Raw genomic sequence first — 18341 nt, 5'->3', positions numbered from 1 at the left:
TGTTTATGGAGAATTTTTTAGAGTTTACATTTTCTTATGACAGGGAAGCTTTTCCTTCCAAATATTTATTATATTTATAATGATAAACAAAGCTGCAATAAATTGCACCATTCCTCATATTGGAAGTGACCCAGTAGGGTCACTGCTTTTATTTAAAGAGCACCAGTGATTGAATACCCTGTTAGGAAGAAAGTATATTTAATAATCCACAAATATTCTTGAAGACATGTCTTGAGGCATATAAAACAGAGATGAACCCAACCCAAAATTGAAACACCCCTAACCACTACTTTCTGAAAGTTCAGAAAGTCTTCCAAATTCCATATTTTGAGAATGTCTCTAACTCCAAATGATTACCATGTGCATTAGCTACACATTAATCACAAACATCCATTTTTGTCTCCATTAGCAGTGATGATACTGATTAAACTGAGACCCTGTTATAATAACTTGTATAGCAATCATTCTTTTCATGTCCTAGAGATCTACATTAGATACCATTAAAACATATTGTAACTGTGAGCAAAGCAGATTTTTTTAAAATGGCAACCACCATCTTTTTAATTAATTTGATTTAACATGATTTGTGTCTCACCACAGCCAAACAAACAAACACTCTATTTATAAAGTTAGTTTTATTTATATTTTATCCTCATTGTGCTTCAGATAAATGCACTGCTGAGGTGCATAAGAAGAAAAGAAAATGTAGTCAGGATAATTGGTGGATACAGTACCTTAGATTTTGTTCTAAATGATAGCCAGACCTGAGGTAGCTGTAGTATATGACTCTATTCTCAAAACAATAAATATGCTAGGGTGGTAGTGGAGTTTTAGTGGGTGGAGCACAGAAGTTGAACTCAAGGGGGGAGGAATAGCTCAGTGGTTTGAGCATTGGCCTGCTCAACCCAGGGTTGTGAGCTCAATCCTTGAGGGGGCCATTTAGGGATCTGGGGCAAAAATGAGTACTTGGTCTTGCTAGTGAAGGCAGGGAGCTGGACTTGATGACCTTTCAAGGTCCCTTCCAGCTCTATAAGATAAGTATATCTCCATAATTTAAGAGCTACTAAATTCTAAGCCTGGTTCTGGAACTAGTCAAGTAAGTAAAATCTGTGTCTTTATAAAATAAAGAAAATGGTAATTGCTTAACATATATGTCACAAGGATATTGTGACAAATACAAGCACAAAACCATGTCTATGCTACAGATACCACCATGTCAGGAAACCTAGTTCAAGACAGTTATCCCCTAATCTGATTTCATCCATGATTCCAGTTTGTGGTGTATACTGGCCAAGGCTTTAGCCTAATTACAGAACTAAATTAAGATCCAGTCTACAGTATAAACTAGAATCATACTGGTTTAGGAAAAACTACTTTGAACCAAGTTTCCTGACATCAGGGCTGCCCAGAGGGGGGAGTGGGGCAATTGGCCCGGGGCCCCCATGAGAGTTTTTTGGGGCCCCTGGAGCAGGGTCCTTCATTCGCTCCGGGGGCCCCGGAAAACTCGCGGGGCCCAGGCCCCCAGAGCTTCTGCGGCGGGGGAGGGGTCCTTCCGCCCCAGGGCCCACTGCTGAAGTGCCCTGAAGACCCGTGGCGGGGGGTCCTTCCACCTCGGGACCCACCGCTGAAGTGCTGGGTCTTCGGCGGCAATTCGGCGGCGGGGGCCCCCTACCGCCGAAGACCCCAGGCCTCCTGAATCCTCTGGGTGGCCCTGTCTGACATAACTATATTTCTAGTGCAGCCAATTTCTTAGTGCTTATAAATCACACCGAAGAAGTAAAGTGCTAAATATTATCGTTGTAGGGTCAATGCAGGAGGAAGAGAAACTTGTTTTAGCAGTTGAGGGTCTCATTCTATTTTAGCTGAGTGTTACACATATTCTGTTCTTATTTTATTGTATTTTCCAGTGTTGACTTTCTCCATGTGTAGTTTAAAATTATTATCTAGAGCTGTCTCTGAATAACCTTCCCCTATTAGATAAAGATATCAGACACATGCATTTATTTATACAATTGCGTCTTGAAAGTATCATAACCTCCAATTCCCCTTCCCCTCTTTCAAAATCTGGAAATGAAAGACGTTTTTCATAAGGATCAAATGACAATAACTGCAAACCCTAGAGGGTAAAAGACATTTTCAACACTGCATTTTCTTAGGGCAAAGACATAAATAGTCCTTTGTAGACTGATTTGTAAGGTTTCTAAATCTTGTCCATATTTAATATGGTGATATTGCTCAAAATCAACTTCCAAAGAGACATAAAGATGACTCTTGTTCTGTCCCTCAGCCCTTAGAGCCTGAACAAGGAAACAGTTTTCTCTGGCTAGCAGTAGGAATACTGCTTTGTAATCTGACATAGATGTCACTGCAAGTTCCACGTTTCAATGGAGAGGTAAAACAAAAGATTGAAGGCAGTGCAGAATTTTTATATGCTGTAGCAATTGGAAATATTGTTGCAATTAGGTCCTTTTTATGTTCTACTGTAATACAATACAGAGGGGTGAAAACTGAAAAGCCACATGTGTCTTGGGCCAGATTCTGCATCCTGCACAACATAGCCTGTCTATGTCCATCTCTCTCAGTACACAGAGCTGCTCTGTAGCTGCTGAGCTCTCACTGTTTTGAGTGGAGGCACAGGATTTGAGTCCTTAAAACGGCCTTACAATATTGTTCCAAGCTTTTAGCAATGCTTCAGAGTCACAGAATGGGCCAGTTGGTGTGAACTAGTGTAGTTCCACTGGAGCGATGCTTATTTACACCAGCTGAGGATCTGGCCCTGTGTGTTCAGGAGAGATGTAACAGTCACTTTTCTCTAGCTCTGGTCTAGCAAATAATCATTGACATCACGATTCTCCTGTATACCTCAAAATAATATCTGCTATCATGACGACTCATGTAGGGAGCAAGATCTGCTCCACCAGTAAATGGGGAGGACACAATATAGGAGAAAACTCCACAATCCTTCAAGGACCTTCTGTGATTTCTTGCTGTGAGAGGTGCATTATTTCCTCAGCTTTCACGATGGACTCCACTAAACCAGATGTGCAGAGTGAGATAAAAAGCAAGTCTCCTTGTATTTTATCTGTATTTTTAGTGTCATTGTGCACTTTGAGTTCATCATTTCTGATGCCTGTGTCCAGAGGTTACAGGCATGAAAGGGAAAGCAAGAAATTGCAGCCATTTCCTGCTTGGTCCAGAAATGGCCTTGGAGAGGAGCAAAGAAGGAAAGGGAGAGTAACTGCAGACTAACTTGTGAGACAGAGAGAGATGATGGAAGAAATCACTGGATTTCTGGGAAACTTGCAGGAGCTCCAGTGAGGTAGAGTATAATTTCTGGGCACAATTTTTAGAAATTTGAGTTCCATTTTAGAAATGGAAAGATACAACTGCACCCCCCCAGCCCACTAAAAAAAATAAAAAACTAGTGTGACAAAGATCCTCCTCTATCTTGTTTGGTCCTGCGCTTATTGGCAGATTTTCTTGCCTCAGAGATTCACCATGTGTGTTGGGGAACAGCCCAGAGACCTTCCCCTCTGGAAGAACCCACAGTCCAGGTCAGTTGGGAGATTTGGGGGGAACCCAGGCCCGCCCTCTACTCTGGGTTCCAGCCTAGGGCCTTGTGGACTGCAGCTGTCTATAGTGTCTCCTGTAACAGCTGCATGACAGCTACAACTCCCTGGGCTACTTCCCCATGGCCTCCTCCAAACACCTTCCTTATTCTCACCACAGGACCTTCCTCCTGGTGTCTGATAACACTTGTGCACTTCAGTCCTCCAGCAGTTCATGCTCAGCTCCCTACACCTCTTGCTCCTAACTCCTCACACTCCCACCACAAACTGGGGTGAGCTCCTTTTTAAAACCCAGGTGCCCTGATTAGCCTGCCTTAATTGATTCTAGAAGCTTCTTCTTAATTGGCTCCAGGTGTCCTAATTAGCCTGCCTGCCTTAACTGGTTCTAGCAGGTTCCTGATTACTTTAGTACAGCCCCTGCCCTGGTCACTCAGGGAACAGAAAACTACTCATCCAGTGACCAGTATATTTGCCCTCTACCAGACTCCTGTACCCTACTGGTCTGGGTCTGTCACACTAGCTATTGGGGATGAAGTGGACTTCTACATCCCACATAACACTGTAAATCTTCTGTACCTTGAATTTAATTTCTAGATATTTATTTTATATTCTGATGCCTGACATTGAGTTTGGGATATTGGAGTATTTATTTAAGATTAAAAAAACCAAAGAAACTAAATTCTGAGTCAAGACTTTATTTTATTCACAGCTGTGCTGTTGATTCACTGAGTGATGTTGGGTAAGTAATTCAGCCTCTCTAGAGCTCACTTTGCCTAACTATAAAATGGTGATAATGATACTTATCCTTTGGGGTTTTTTTTAAGTATATTGGCCTCCTTGGATATATATATTCTATGTAATTGTAGTGTAATTCATTGGATTAGGATTCACTGAATCCTAATACTTTCAGCATGGGTGGTCCATGTGTAAATACATGTACGTAACACCTTTTGACTCGTTCAGTTCCTGTCAAAAATAGGTAGAGAATGGACAAAACTATACATCTCTACTAGCAAATTAAAGCCTGAAATTGTTTGTCCAGGGGGAACTGCAGCACCGGTATGGAACCCTGTTGACTTCAATGGGGCTGGCATAGCAAACTGTAGCATTGGAGCCTTCATGTTCACAGGAAATATATGTGGGTATCATGCTGATCAGGGAGTGCTTTATGACAGAAATTCACAATTAAGAAAATTTGGACTGCTTACCAACAAAGCAGTTGCTATAGTGTGGAGTGAGGCAGGGAGGGAAAGGTGTTGGAGAGTACTGCACACCCATTCATAATAGCAGCCAGACACCTTAATCTTTTTCTGCAACTCCTGACACCAGGGAACACTAACGGTAGCATAAAGCCTGGTGGTATGGGGAGAAAAGTCAGCACTATTTTCCATTCCCTCCCCACCCAGGCTCCAAACTGCTGTCAATGTCCCCTGGTGTCAGGGTCAGGTGAAAGATGATTTTGATTTTTTGTGTTTGGATTAGTTTCCTGCTAGTGCACAAAAATTCAGGTTATTCACAAAAAACTGAAATACTTTGAAATAATCATCAATATTGTTCTTTGAAAAAAATTTTAAAAATCTTTCCAAGCCTACTTGTTATGACTAATCATTTGTGAGAATAAAACACACGTCATCAAACTGTGCATCACCAAACAAGCATTACTGCACTTAAATTAATAACTGTAATCACTTCTTTTTTCCCACACTGTCTCTTAAAAAAAAAAAAAAACACTTCAAAGCCTCAAATTCCTCTTGATTGATGCACTGATATTTTAACAGTGTCTTTGGTGTGTGTTGCAATCAGACAAGTGCTAATCCCCTGGAGGAATCTGGCAGGGCTGTGGGAATCCTCCCCCTGTAATTGCATGGCTCAAAAGCTCAGATGTGATGATATCATCAACTTCAGCTGAGTTGACATAATGTATTATTTGTGTTCGGAGGGTGTTATGGTAACTTTCATTGCTGACCTTTATGCCTAAAGATCATTCATGTATATGTTATTCAAAATCTCTGGGGTCTTGATTGCTTTAGTGTTTTTTAGGATGCCCTTAACATAAAGCAAGTTATATGTAAGTTTAGAAAAATCATAATCAGAAAAACTAAAAGGAAAAGGCAAGAGGAAGTCCTGAATTATTTGTTTAAGGTAAAACTAAATACTTGAGAGAAAGAGAGTCATAAGTCTAACAATAAGTTAGAATCTGAAATACAGCTGTGAATAATTGAGGCAACCTATATTTGATCAATACAAACATTCTGAGAGCAAAGTTAAGTAATACAAAGAAATTGGATCAAATTCTTCCCTCAATTACAGCCATGTGACCTCACATTCCATTTCTTTATTGTTATCCAGGTTGTCTTAACTGAACTCTTTAATGTGGATTGTTATACATTAGAGCTTTGAAGTACTGTGCAATTTTATTGTAAAAGCATTTTTGTGTAAACGAGATCACAGCTGATTCATAAACTTTATCCGTGTGTGCAACCATTCACATCTGTCATGTTTTTTAATCTCCGTCTCCCTTGACTACTTGTATCTGTCCAAAATCAGGACCCAGCATCCAACGTATCTGCTGTTTTCTTTCTGAGACAAGGTGAGTGAGTAAACAGAGGGAAAAAAAAAACTTTAACAGGGCCCAGCCTCCTCTGTGTGTAAAGGGGCAAACCTGTCATAATATTATTTAGATGTTATATTTTTATACTAAGGGGCCACAACAGATGTCCCAACAGGGTCCTAGTGCCCATACTTCTTAGTTTTCTGTTCAGCATACTACTTGAACTCTTGCGCACAGAAAACTAACCTATAATATGTTTTTTTAAATCAAAGCACTCAATGAAGAAAATTCAGGTTAATAATAGCTTGTATTTATATTAAGCTACATCCTCAAGTTCAGTAATATATCAGAGAATTTTTTCTTTTATATTAAATGTACAGTATTATCAAGCAAGCACCTTGGAATATCACTTACTAAGCTGTACCTAAAGATCAAATAAATACAATTACAAATTAAATTTAAAAATCACAAATTAAAAAATGTGAAATGAAAATATAGTTACACTATGTCTCTTTGGCTTTAGCAGTATTATCCAAACATAATTCCAATAATTTTCTGTGATAGTTTCCAAGTCCTACAACAACATAGGTGCTCTAACACAAGTTCTTGGGTGGGGGAGGTGGGGGAAAGATCTCCTGTGTAAGCTCTCAAAACAACTTCTGAAGTTTTTTGTTTTTCCTTAAGCTAATGTAAAACTGACAAGTCTGTAATTTTCCTAGTCTTCCAAATTTCTTCACTTTATGCTTCTTGCAAACATGTTTCTAATGTCCAGTCCTACTGCCTTTAGTATTGGATGATACACTAGGCAATGAACCTTTGCCATTTAAAAAGCTTTTGGCACATTTATATACCCTACATACGCTATCTCCTATTTCTCATTTGATTTTTTTTTTTTTTTCTTCTTCAAGTCCAGAACTCATTCCTCAGAGTTCTAGAGCATTTTAATGTTCTCCATTCTGCCCACTTGCAAGGACAATAGCACATCCTGGTAACTCTTAATGATTGATTGTGATTAGAGATTGACAGAAACTCAGCCTTCTGGGATGAATTAGAACTGCTGTCAGTGACTAAACAGCAAATGGAAAATACAGTATGTAATTTTAAGGACATTATTTTTGCTTACTTTATAAATTTTCGTTTTAAGAGTCTTTTTCTTCCTACTCATAAGACATTTATCTGATTCTCCACATTGAAAGATAATCCCCAGCTAATAGCAATGTGTGCTGTGAATATCTTGCATTCCTTGGAAGACACATGGTGTAATGTACCACCAGACTCATCTAGGATACCTGAATCTCATGTTAATATGACATGTTCCATTATTACTCTAGAGAGTCTATAAACATAGTAAAATTAGTCGTACAGAACATGAGGATTAGCCACGTCATATGCTACTTCAAGAAATAGACACTGATTAGAGAGAATATTTCATCAAAATAAATCATGACTTCTTTCCAATTAATATTTGAAGAGTGGCAAGGGTACTCATTAGCTAAAACAAATGGAGACACAATTTTTGAAATTACATCTGTAATTCTACCATACAGAGTATTGCATACATGATGGTTCTACAGGTTTAATTTATGTGGTTTATAGAGCATGTCCCCAAAAGGATAATTTCTTGATGAGTCTTGATTATATTGAACTAGCTTTTGTGGCAGCGCTTGAATCTGTGCGGCTGGAGAAAGAATTATTTCTCAGGAGGCTCAGATTTAAACATGGAGCAACCCTCTCTGTTTTGGGTTTATTTCAAGAGGTCTGATTTAACCAAAATATACGAACTTGGCAAAAGTTTGAACTGCATTTCTTCCATACAGTTTTATAATATGTAAACTACAAAACATAGAACAGGTATCCCCATGCAAAAAAACAAAGTTAAATGGGAAGAGTGACTCAATGGAGTCCATCTAGCATCTAAAAACAATATTACACTTTTTGAAATTTTTACACTTTTAAAAAGGAAATGTTACACTGTCTGGAAACTAACAGTTCTGAGACCGAGCTAGTGCCCCACTGCCAAATAATCCTTCATCACTTGCTATCAAAAACATGGTAAAAAGAAACAAAACATTTAATCCTGCCACTGTTGGGCAGGGCTTTGGAGCGGAGCCCGGAGCTGAAGCGCGGAGCAGCTCCAGAGCAGTGGAGCTGCAGGTTTTTGCCTGGAGCTGGAGCGGAGCCGGAGCACAGCTCCAAAGCCCTGCTTTTGGGAACACACATCACTGCACACAGCATTTCTCCAACAACACACATTAGATCTTACAAGAAACACATGTGACAGATGTCCAGTATCAGAGGGGTAGCCGTGTTAGTCTGAATCTGTAAAACGCAACAGAGGGTCCTGTGGCACCTTTAAGACTAACAAAGAAGTGAGGTTCTTACCCAGGAAAGCTTATGCTCCCAATATTTCTGTTAGTCTTAAAGGTGCCACAGGACCCTCTGTTGCTTTTTACATGAGACAGATGAAAATGTAAAAAGGCTTTTTTAAGGCTGCTAAGATTATGAGGCACAAATATGAAGCATACTGAGAAATCCACTGTGAATAAAATAATTAAAAAGCTTAAATTTGAAATCTGACAGAGAATTACTGAAATTCCCACATACATATTCAGCTAAGTAGTTCCATATTTCTCTTCTAATGTGTTGAAATATTTATGCATATCTATAAGAATAGCTCAGAAAACACATACATCCAAATGATTTAATGATCTATTTGTGCAAGATAATTTGCACATAATACTAGAAATTCTGCCATCATTTCATATGCACAGTTACAAAAATCAAACCCAGTATGTTTTCCAGCTACTATCTTATTTTATCACGAAGGAGTAATTTTCTAGGACTATGTCCAAAATAATCTTCAGACCTATTGGCTGTGTTACAAATTGTAAAAGGAATAGTCCAGTACTGTTTCTAGGAATTGTATATCTCAATATTTAACATTTATTCACTGATCAGTGTTAACATCATTAGGGGTGTGAAAAACTCAAGGTTTAAAGTTCTAATGCACTGCAGAGTTTTTCAAAATAGCTTAAAACTGCAGAACACTGACAATTTTATATAAAAATTGAGTGTGTGGTGAGGAAAATTGAGTGTGTGGTGAGGAGAATTGAGTAGAGCGATTTATAGAAAACTGAGAATTCAATAAAGTGGGTTTTTTCCTAATTACCTTGATAAGGTCCCCTGATTATTTCTAACTAAAATAATCACTTCTGATGGGAAAAGAGAGACTCTGACACCATTGGCTTGCTGTCCTCTCCTCTAATTCCACCCTAGAGCTTCTCCAGTCAGGCTTCTGCTCCTTGCACTCTACTGATTCTGCTCTTGCCAAAGTCCCTAATGACCTCTTCCAAGACAAAACTCAGAACCAGTATTCCATCCTCATCTTTCTTGACATGATTGGAAAACATGCCTATAGTGAAAGATGTAAGAAGCTCAATGTATGTAACTTATCAAAGAGAAGGTTAAGAAGTGAATTGATCAGTCTGTAAATATGTAAATAAGAAACAGAAATTTTATAATCTAGCAGATACAGGTATAACAAGAGCCAATGACTGGAAGTTGAAGCTGACAAATTCAGACTAGAAATAAGGTGCAAATTTTTAACTGGGAGTAATTAGTAATTGGGCAATTTTCCAAGGGTTGTGGTAGAGTCTCCATCACTGAAAAATGTAAAATCAAGATTGGATATTTTTCTAAAAGACCTGCTATAATTCAACTGCAGCTACTGGACTTGAAGCATGAATTAATACAAGGAAGTAATATGGGCCTCTGTTGTACAGGAGTTCAGGCCATATGATCACAGTGATCCTTTCTGACCTGCAAATCTATTAATCTATGTGAGCTGCCTTCAACACACTGGACCATGTATTTTATTTTTTTTCTTGAAATCTTGTCCTTGCTTGGCTTCCATGATTCTGTCTCTCCTACCTCTGTAATCGCTCCTTCCGTGTGTCCTTCAGAGGATCCTCCTCATCCCCCCCCTCCACCTTTCTAAGGGGGTTCCATGGGGCTCAGTTCTGAGTCCCCTTCTCTTCTCCCTCTAGACCTTATCTCTGGGTAATCTCACCTGCAACAAATTCAACTACTGTCTCAATGCTGATGACTTACAGATCCACCTCTGTGCTCCAGACAGGTCTCCTTCTCTCCAAATTAAAATCTTGGCCTGTCTCTCTGACATCTCCTTATGGATGTCTATCCACCAGCTCAAGTTCAACATGATGAAAGGAGTGCTCTTATTCAACCTGCCCCCACGTCTTTTTTTTGATCACAGTGGGCAGCTCCACCACTTGGGCTCATAACCTGACCATCTTCAAATTGGAGGTCTTGTTAAGTCCTCACATCTAGGCTATATCTAAATCTTGCAGATTCCTTCTGCATCACATCTCTATGTCTATACTTTCAGCAGTGTGCAGGGTACAGGCACTGTAGCTACATGCCACAGTGAAAGGCTTTGGCAGTGGGTTCTGGCAGCAGGACACTGAACTGCTAAAAATAGCAGTGCAGACAAGGGAGGCGATGCTTGGGTATATAGAGAACCCATGTAGGATATATACCCTGTGGGTTCTGGCATATAGGGCACTCTGCTCACCTAAGCTATGCCTCACTATCTACACTGCTGCTATTTATACCCGGGCTAGGTGGGTGTGCAGTGTGTGTACTCTACATGCCACCGTAAATGTAAATGTATCCTCAGTTAAAGCCTTTCTTAGCCAGCCACACGCTAAAACTCTTATCCAGTCTCTCATCCTCATGTATCTTGATTACTGCAATGTTTTCTCTGGTCTTGACAATGCACTCTTGCCCCATTCATATCCATTCACATTACTACTGTAGAGATCATTTTCCTAGCCTGTCACTTTGACTATCTCAGCCCTCTGCTAGCATCCCTCTACTGGTCCCTGTTCTATCGTATCAAAATGTAAGCAACTTGTCCTGACTTTCACAGCTCTTCGCCACCCTACCTATCATGTCTCATTTGCTATTGAAATGTCATTTTCTACCTCCAGTCAGTCCATCATGCTGGCCTCCATTGCCACTTGTTAAATTTTCAAACATTTCTGCCCCTCAAGCCTGGGAGAATCTTGCTGTAAACATCCACAAAGCTACCTCATTATCCTCCTTCAAATGCCTTATCAAAACTGTCCTTGGCTGTCAGGGCCGGCTCCAGGCACCAGCCTGGCAAGCAGGTGCTTGGGGCAGCTGCTCCGGAGTGGAGCGGCACGTCCAGCTATTCGGCGGCAATTCGGCAGACGGTCCCTCACTCACGCTTGGAGCGAAGGACCTCCCGCCGAATTGCTGCCACAGATCATGATCGCGGCCTTTTTTTTTTTTTGGCTGCTTGGGGCGGCCAAAACCCCGGAGCAGGCCCTGCTTGCTGTGATGCCTACAAAAAAATTGTCAGTGGTTGGGTCGTTGGTGTGATTTTACAACTGCCTGTCATGCTGTCCAATATTGTCTTGTCGTAATCCCTGTCTGTCTCCACCTGTTGTCTCTTGTGTTAGACTTAGATTGTAAACTCTTTGGGACAGGAATTGTCCTTTTGGTCTGTGTTTGTCCAGCACCTAGCACTATGGGGTCCTGGTCATGACTATGGCTCCTAGGTGCTACAATGATAATTGGGGGGAGGGATAGCTCAGTGGTTTGAGCATTGGCCTGCTAAACCCAGGGTTGTGAGTTCAATCCTTGAGGGGACCACTTAGGAATCTGGGGCAAAAATCAGTACTTGGTCCTGCTAGTGAAGGCAGGGGGGCTGGACACAATGACCTTTCAAGGTCCCTTCCAGTTCTAGGAGATAGGATATCTCCATTAATTAAAAAATTAATAATAGATGGAGCTCCCAGAGTCAGATTCTTCAACAATCTCCCCCCCCCCGCACACGCACACACACACACTTTTCTAACTTCCCTGCTCTCAGGGTTGGACACAGAGTAGATGGGATAGCTTCACAGTTTCTTTTTTCTGTAACACCACGTACTGGTTGACATTAGGCGAGTGAACTGTTACAAGAGTAAACATCAGAGATAAATGGTTATAGGAATCAGACATTCTAAGGCTGTAAACGGAAATAAACACTATTTTAGAAGGAGTAATCTTCTCTAAGGGCTCTTTTCACTGTATGCTACAGAGCTTGGTCATTATGTAAAAAAGAACCTCTCCTCTCTCAGCTTCCATATCTCCATCCTTTTGTTTTCTGTATTCCCAGAGGAGTTTAGTCCTCCTGTCTCTTCGTCCTCCTATATCTCATCTCCATCCTTCTCACTTTGTGTTTCCTCTTCCTCGCTTTCCTCTGCGTTCTCAGGATCAGTTCTGATTTTAGTATTGTTCTTCCCAATACTGTTCATCATGGTTTGTTGACAGAATCCTTTTCTCTGATATGATCCCATATTAATGCTCTTCTGTCCAACAGAGATACTTTCTCCCACAGAGTGATAAGTTTTGGGGTACTTCCACATCACTGTGGAAAACCAGCAATGAAAAAAAATGTAATCAAAAGACTTTTATAAATAGACAATAGTGTGAATATATCTGAAACATACAAAGTTTGGATGGGTTTGCTGCTTAGTCTAATTCACTCTACAAATGATACTCCCCTTGACCATTCTTACGCTTTTGCATCTTCTCCAAAATGTCTCTAATAGTTTCCAATGACTCTTCACATACTAAATCAGTCCTTCATTTTGAGCCAAATAATTTCTCCTCTGCTTGCCAAACTATACGTTGTTTGATAATTATTTGGATACAACAGCCTCTTTGGTTACACTTTCCGCTATCCTGTTTTGTCTGCCCAGTCTACATTCTATTCTTGTAACCTTTTGTATTATGTTCATGGGACACATCCAAGATTTTATTTGTTGAGATGAGCCTCAGGGAATTTTTCAGGAGGAAAAAATCCCTTAATTCTAACAACCAGTAGCAGATTCAAATATATGAATCATAAAATTATTTTTATGTTACTATTTAGGATTATAGTACCCCTAAGTTAAGGAACTAGTAGTGGAAACTGCTAACACAAGTGAATACAGACAAAATTAATAATGAAGAGAATTCAGAGCCTCTGTATGGTTTTTTAAAAAAAAAAGCATTGTGTAAGCCTTTCTCTTCAATATACCACTCTTATCCAAAGTATACTACTTTATTTGATCATTGAGCTTCCTGTTTATATTGTGCACTGCAAAGGATTAGCTTGTGAGAGTAATATTAATGAACTGTTTGTGATATCATAATTTCAAACTGAGAAAACAAGACCCTGTAATTGGATCCATGTGGAGCCCACAGAAGTCAAAAGGACTGTGTGGGTGCAAGAGTCTACTAGCCCAGATCCAACTGTAGGATCAGGGACTAATTTACCAGTTCATTCATAGTCTTGTGTACAGAGGAATCAATGCCCTTCTTGCATAATAGCTACATCAATAAACACTTATGATTATAAATAATATCCTCTGAACCATTAATGTTGATTTTCAACATTAATTGGTGCACTGGGGAAATTCCAGAAGACTGGAAGAAAGTTAATGTTGTGCTGATTTTTTTTAAAAGGGTAAATGTGATGAACTGGGTAATTATACTCCTGTGAGACTTACGCGGAACCTTGGCAAGATAATGGAGCAGCTGATATGGCACTTGATTAATATAGAATTAAAGGAGGGTAATGTAACTAATTCAAATCAACCTGGGTTTATGGAAGACAGATCTTGTCAAACTAACTTGTAATCTCATTTGAAAAAAAGATATCAAGTTTGGTTGTTAAAGGTAACTTTGATGTGATGTATTAAGACGTTTATAAGGTGTTTGATTTGGTACTGCACGACATTTTGATTAAAAAAACTAGAATGATATAACATTAACATGCCACATGTGAACTGGATTAAAAACTGGCTAACTCCATCATTCTCCATCATTGACTATTTTTAAATCAAGACTGGATTTTTTTTTTCTGTAAACATCCAATTAAGAATTATTTTTGGGGCAGTTCTATGGTCCATTATATAGGATGTCAGACTAGATGATCACAATGGTCCCTCTGGTCTTGAAATCTATGAATTCTCTCTAAAATATAACACCAGAAAAGGCACTAAGCAATTTTTTATTTTACTTTTGAACAGTTCATGGTATTTGAATTTTATTATTTCTTTGTCTCTGAGTAAGTTTGAAATTTTGTTATAGTTTAAGTGCACTGCTCCAAAAAAGTATAACAAAACAAAACTTTCCATGCAAGTACTGAGTATGGACTCTTGAAGTTCCCTACAGTCATTTTACATACTGTTCTTCCAAGCCCAAGAACTACTATTTTAGCTCAACATAGTCAAAAAGTTAAAGACCATTAATCCTGAAATTGCTGCAGTCTGTGGGAATTACCATTTCTGAGACTGGATATAATTCTCTCACAAGTGTTGCAGTAAACCAAGTCCTATTCAAGGAGCTCAGATGTCCATTCTTGTATTTTCCTCCTAAAATATGTTTGACCTTTAGCACTATCCAGCTTTCTGTTGGCTCAGTTGATAAGTTTATTTTTCCAAAGGCAATCATGACCCCAAACAAAAGCTGTTCCAGTGCATCAAAAAGACACGTTTAACCATGTAATTTAAATATGATTAATATTTGCATTCCGTTTTGAAAATATCGAGCACTGTATGAATGCTGAATGTTGTTATATATATTATACTAACCTTGGGCCCAATCCTGCAGCCTTTGCTTACATGAGTAGCTTTTCTATTCACAGATAGCTCCATTTAAATCAATGAACCTGTCAACAAACCTAATCAAAGAGATGTTATTTACAGCTCGCTCTTCCAGCTGACTTTTCTGTGCTACTACATAGAGAGGCTTTGGCTCCTTATTTGTACAATATTAGGGCACATTTAACTGACTGGAATGACTCCCATTGTCTGAAATTGGCTTTGGATCAGGCTCCTAATGGGGATGTTTTCCCCTTAATAAATCCTGATATTCTAGCAATGAAATAGAAAAGCCAGGGGGGTAGAGAGCGACATGTAAGTAAAGTAGAAAATGTTAAAATAATGTGTTATTCTAACATAAATCTGTTATTTCTAAACTTTCTAAGTCACCAGCTTGCCTTACGTTGCATATTCCTACAATAACATTTTTAATTTCGGAATTAGCTCTTTCCCTGTTGATCCTTTTACTAGAAATATCCTGGTAGTGTGTTCTACTTCATCTGGTGGGATTCGTTTGAAATGATATTTTAGGAAAATAACACAATCTTGAGACGTGCGGAGTGCCCTCAACTTCCATTGAAGTCAATGGGAATGGAAAGTGCTGAGCGCCTCGTAGAAGGCATTCAGCACCTCATAGGATCAGTCTTTGAGGGAGCTAATTTTAATTATATAAATAATTGCACATTATATCAAATATCTAAGCATGGGAATCCAGAGAGGATTCCAAGATCCTCTGGAGGAGACGGTTGAGAATGTTAACTTCCATCAGAACAGCATCCTACCCTTGATGGATAAATACTAACTGTCCCATCCTGCAGGCCTACCATAAACATAACTGCCAGAGCTAGATTTTGGTCTCTAAAATAAAAAAGACTTAATTATTTTTTTGAAAATCTCATTGTTCTATTCTCAGTTCCATTTACTGTGAACCACTGTTCATACAATTAACATATTCTTGATACATTGTCATTTATTTACGCTCATTATTGCTTACCTTTATTAAATCAATAGTGTCACTTAATATTATTTGGGAGTTTTTAGATCATCGATAACAAGTGGGGGGAAATATATCTCCTAGAAAATCCCATATAAAAATTTTTGTAATGCTATCCTGTTATCTTCCAGCTTTATGTTAACTGTATTACTTGCCTTTGGGGATATTACACCAAGGCTCTGACACATTCTTATTCTCTAGAAATGGCATAATCTGTCAAGATGCCTCGTGAAAAATTGTTACCAAAATCAGTAATATCCTATACTTACAGAGACTGGCTCACTGCAAATATAGAGTCTGGAATGCAAGAGAATTTAAAGCCTTTCAAGGTTAGCAATTTTTCAGTTATATTATTTTTGTATTATCAATAAATAATATTGTGGTGCTCCTTCCATTTATCTGAAGTCTCCAGGGTTAAAATGCACTTTACACAAATGTTTATTTTTGGACAGGCCTGCTGAATTGTCTTCCATTGTATGCTAAAGTAGTTACTTTCTGTGAGGTCAAAGAGAGTTCAGCTTTAGAAAGAAACTTATTTTGCAGTAATAGAATGATCTGTTTGTCCTTAATGGGAACAAGCAAAATCTCTTCAGTAGAAAAAATGTTTTTAGAATATTTTTATTATAACTTTTTCAGGATGAAAGAAAAACTTAAATAATGCATAGATAAAAGTCTGGGTAATAAATACAGACATTAAACCTTATACTTGGTTTTAGGAAGTGTGCACACCTGTATATATGTTTCTTGTTTCTATGTTCTGCTTCCTCCCTTTCTTCCCCTTCCCCATACACTTAAGAAAACATTGTTGGGGTTGGGGGTTTTAAGCTACTATTTACAAATAAGGCCTAGAATCTGCAATTGGATCCACACAGGGATTGCTGTATCCATATGCCGCCCCATGGAAGTCAGTGGAGCCCTGTTGGAAGCACAAGGGTATGTTTGCACCCATTCACTTGCAAGATCAGAGAGTAAAAGTGAAATTCAGGATTTAGTTTTTGTGGGGAGGGTTTAGTGAATGTAGTGGTCATGAAAGGTGGCAGACTGATAGCTCTGAAAACAGAACCCTCCAATTATTCACAGGATCGGGTCAGATCAGGCTAAAGCAAAGCAAACTTCTCCACAAACTTAGCCCGGCACCTCAACCTTATCCTAAAAGGTATATCTCTGGGATCAGAGGGTCTATTTACTGATTTAGGTGCTGGTCTAGCTCTTGCAACTGCCAACAAGTCTGTCAACTGATGCCAGTTTTGAGGTGAGTTGTGTGATATATACACTTTTCCATGTAGAGCTGGATTGAGACCATCAATACATTTCATATACGTCCGGAACACCTATCAAGCCACTCTTGATTTGGGCTGAATTTGAACTGGTAGCCTTGTATGCAGCCTTAGGGTTATATTCCTTTACAGGTCTCCTTTTCCGAGAAGAGGAAGGTTGCACAATGAAGTAAGAAGTTTTAAGGAAACATTCTTATTTGCTTTAGAAAGAGCTATTGCATGATCATAGTTGTAATATACATTCAGATATCTTCTTCACTAGTAAAACAAACAAACAATATTTTACTGTATTCCTAGAGTATCAGGAAAATAGGGCATAATGAACAAAGTGAACTGATACCTCTCAGGCCCAGATCCTTAGAGGTATTTAGGAACCTAATGCCCAGAAGTTAGGTGCCTAAACACCTTCGAAGATCTAGGACTCAAACTGTGGTGATAGGCCTGATCTAAAACCCTAGATATATACATAGATAGGACTTGATTCTTGGTTATTCTGCATCATGTGTTGTCATTTATACTAGTGCAAAGTAGGTGTAAAACACTGTCAAATCAGAATGGTATTGCACTGGTGTAAATGACTACACATGGTGCAAGTCAATGAAGAATTTGGCCCCAACACTTCAATCACAGAAAAATCTAAGACTAAAATAAAATATTAGGATACTGTAAAATTGTATTTTGTATCTAAATTACTTTACCTGGTTAGTGTAAATAAAGGACTCAACCTCTGTTTCCCAACTTCAGGAGGTTCATAAGGAAACATTACAAAAATCAGAGCATTTGAGGTATATTGCAATATGTCCCACTGCAGGAGCATATTGGTCAGTTTCCTCAATAGAAATAGGAAAACAGTTCACAAGAAAATGTTTACTATAAAATATAATCTGGTTTACATTAATTTACATTCCATATGTTGCTGCCATTTTTATGGGTGCAATAGTTAATTAATAACACAGCATATAATTATTTTAAAGTGGTATAAATGGCTAGAATATAAATTAAGGCTGTTCCAGCATGTGAGTATTAGCCTGAACTAGGGTGACTAGATAGCAAGTGCGAAAAATCAGCAGGGTATAGTTGCCTATATAAGACAAAGTCCTTAATATCAGGATGGTCCTGATAATATCAGGCCATCTGGTCATCCTAGACCGAACCCCCTCACGTTTTCCTGCAAATATTTTCAAGAGTTTTAAATATTGTCATTAGTGGTCAGACAGTATGTGCTTGAGGTTGGACAAAAACAGATCTTAGAAATTACAAAAGATTTGCAAA

Source organism: Malaclemys terrapin, chromosome 6, assembly GCF_027887155.1.
Source record: "Malaclemys terrapin pileata isolate rMalTer1 chromosome 6, rMalTer1.hap1, whole genome shotgun sequence".
NCBI classification, from domain to species: domain Eukaryota; kingdom Metazoa; phylum Chordata; order Testudines; family Emydidae; genus Malaclemys; species Malaclemys terrapin.
This window is presented reverse-complemented; position numbering follows the sequence as displayed.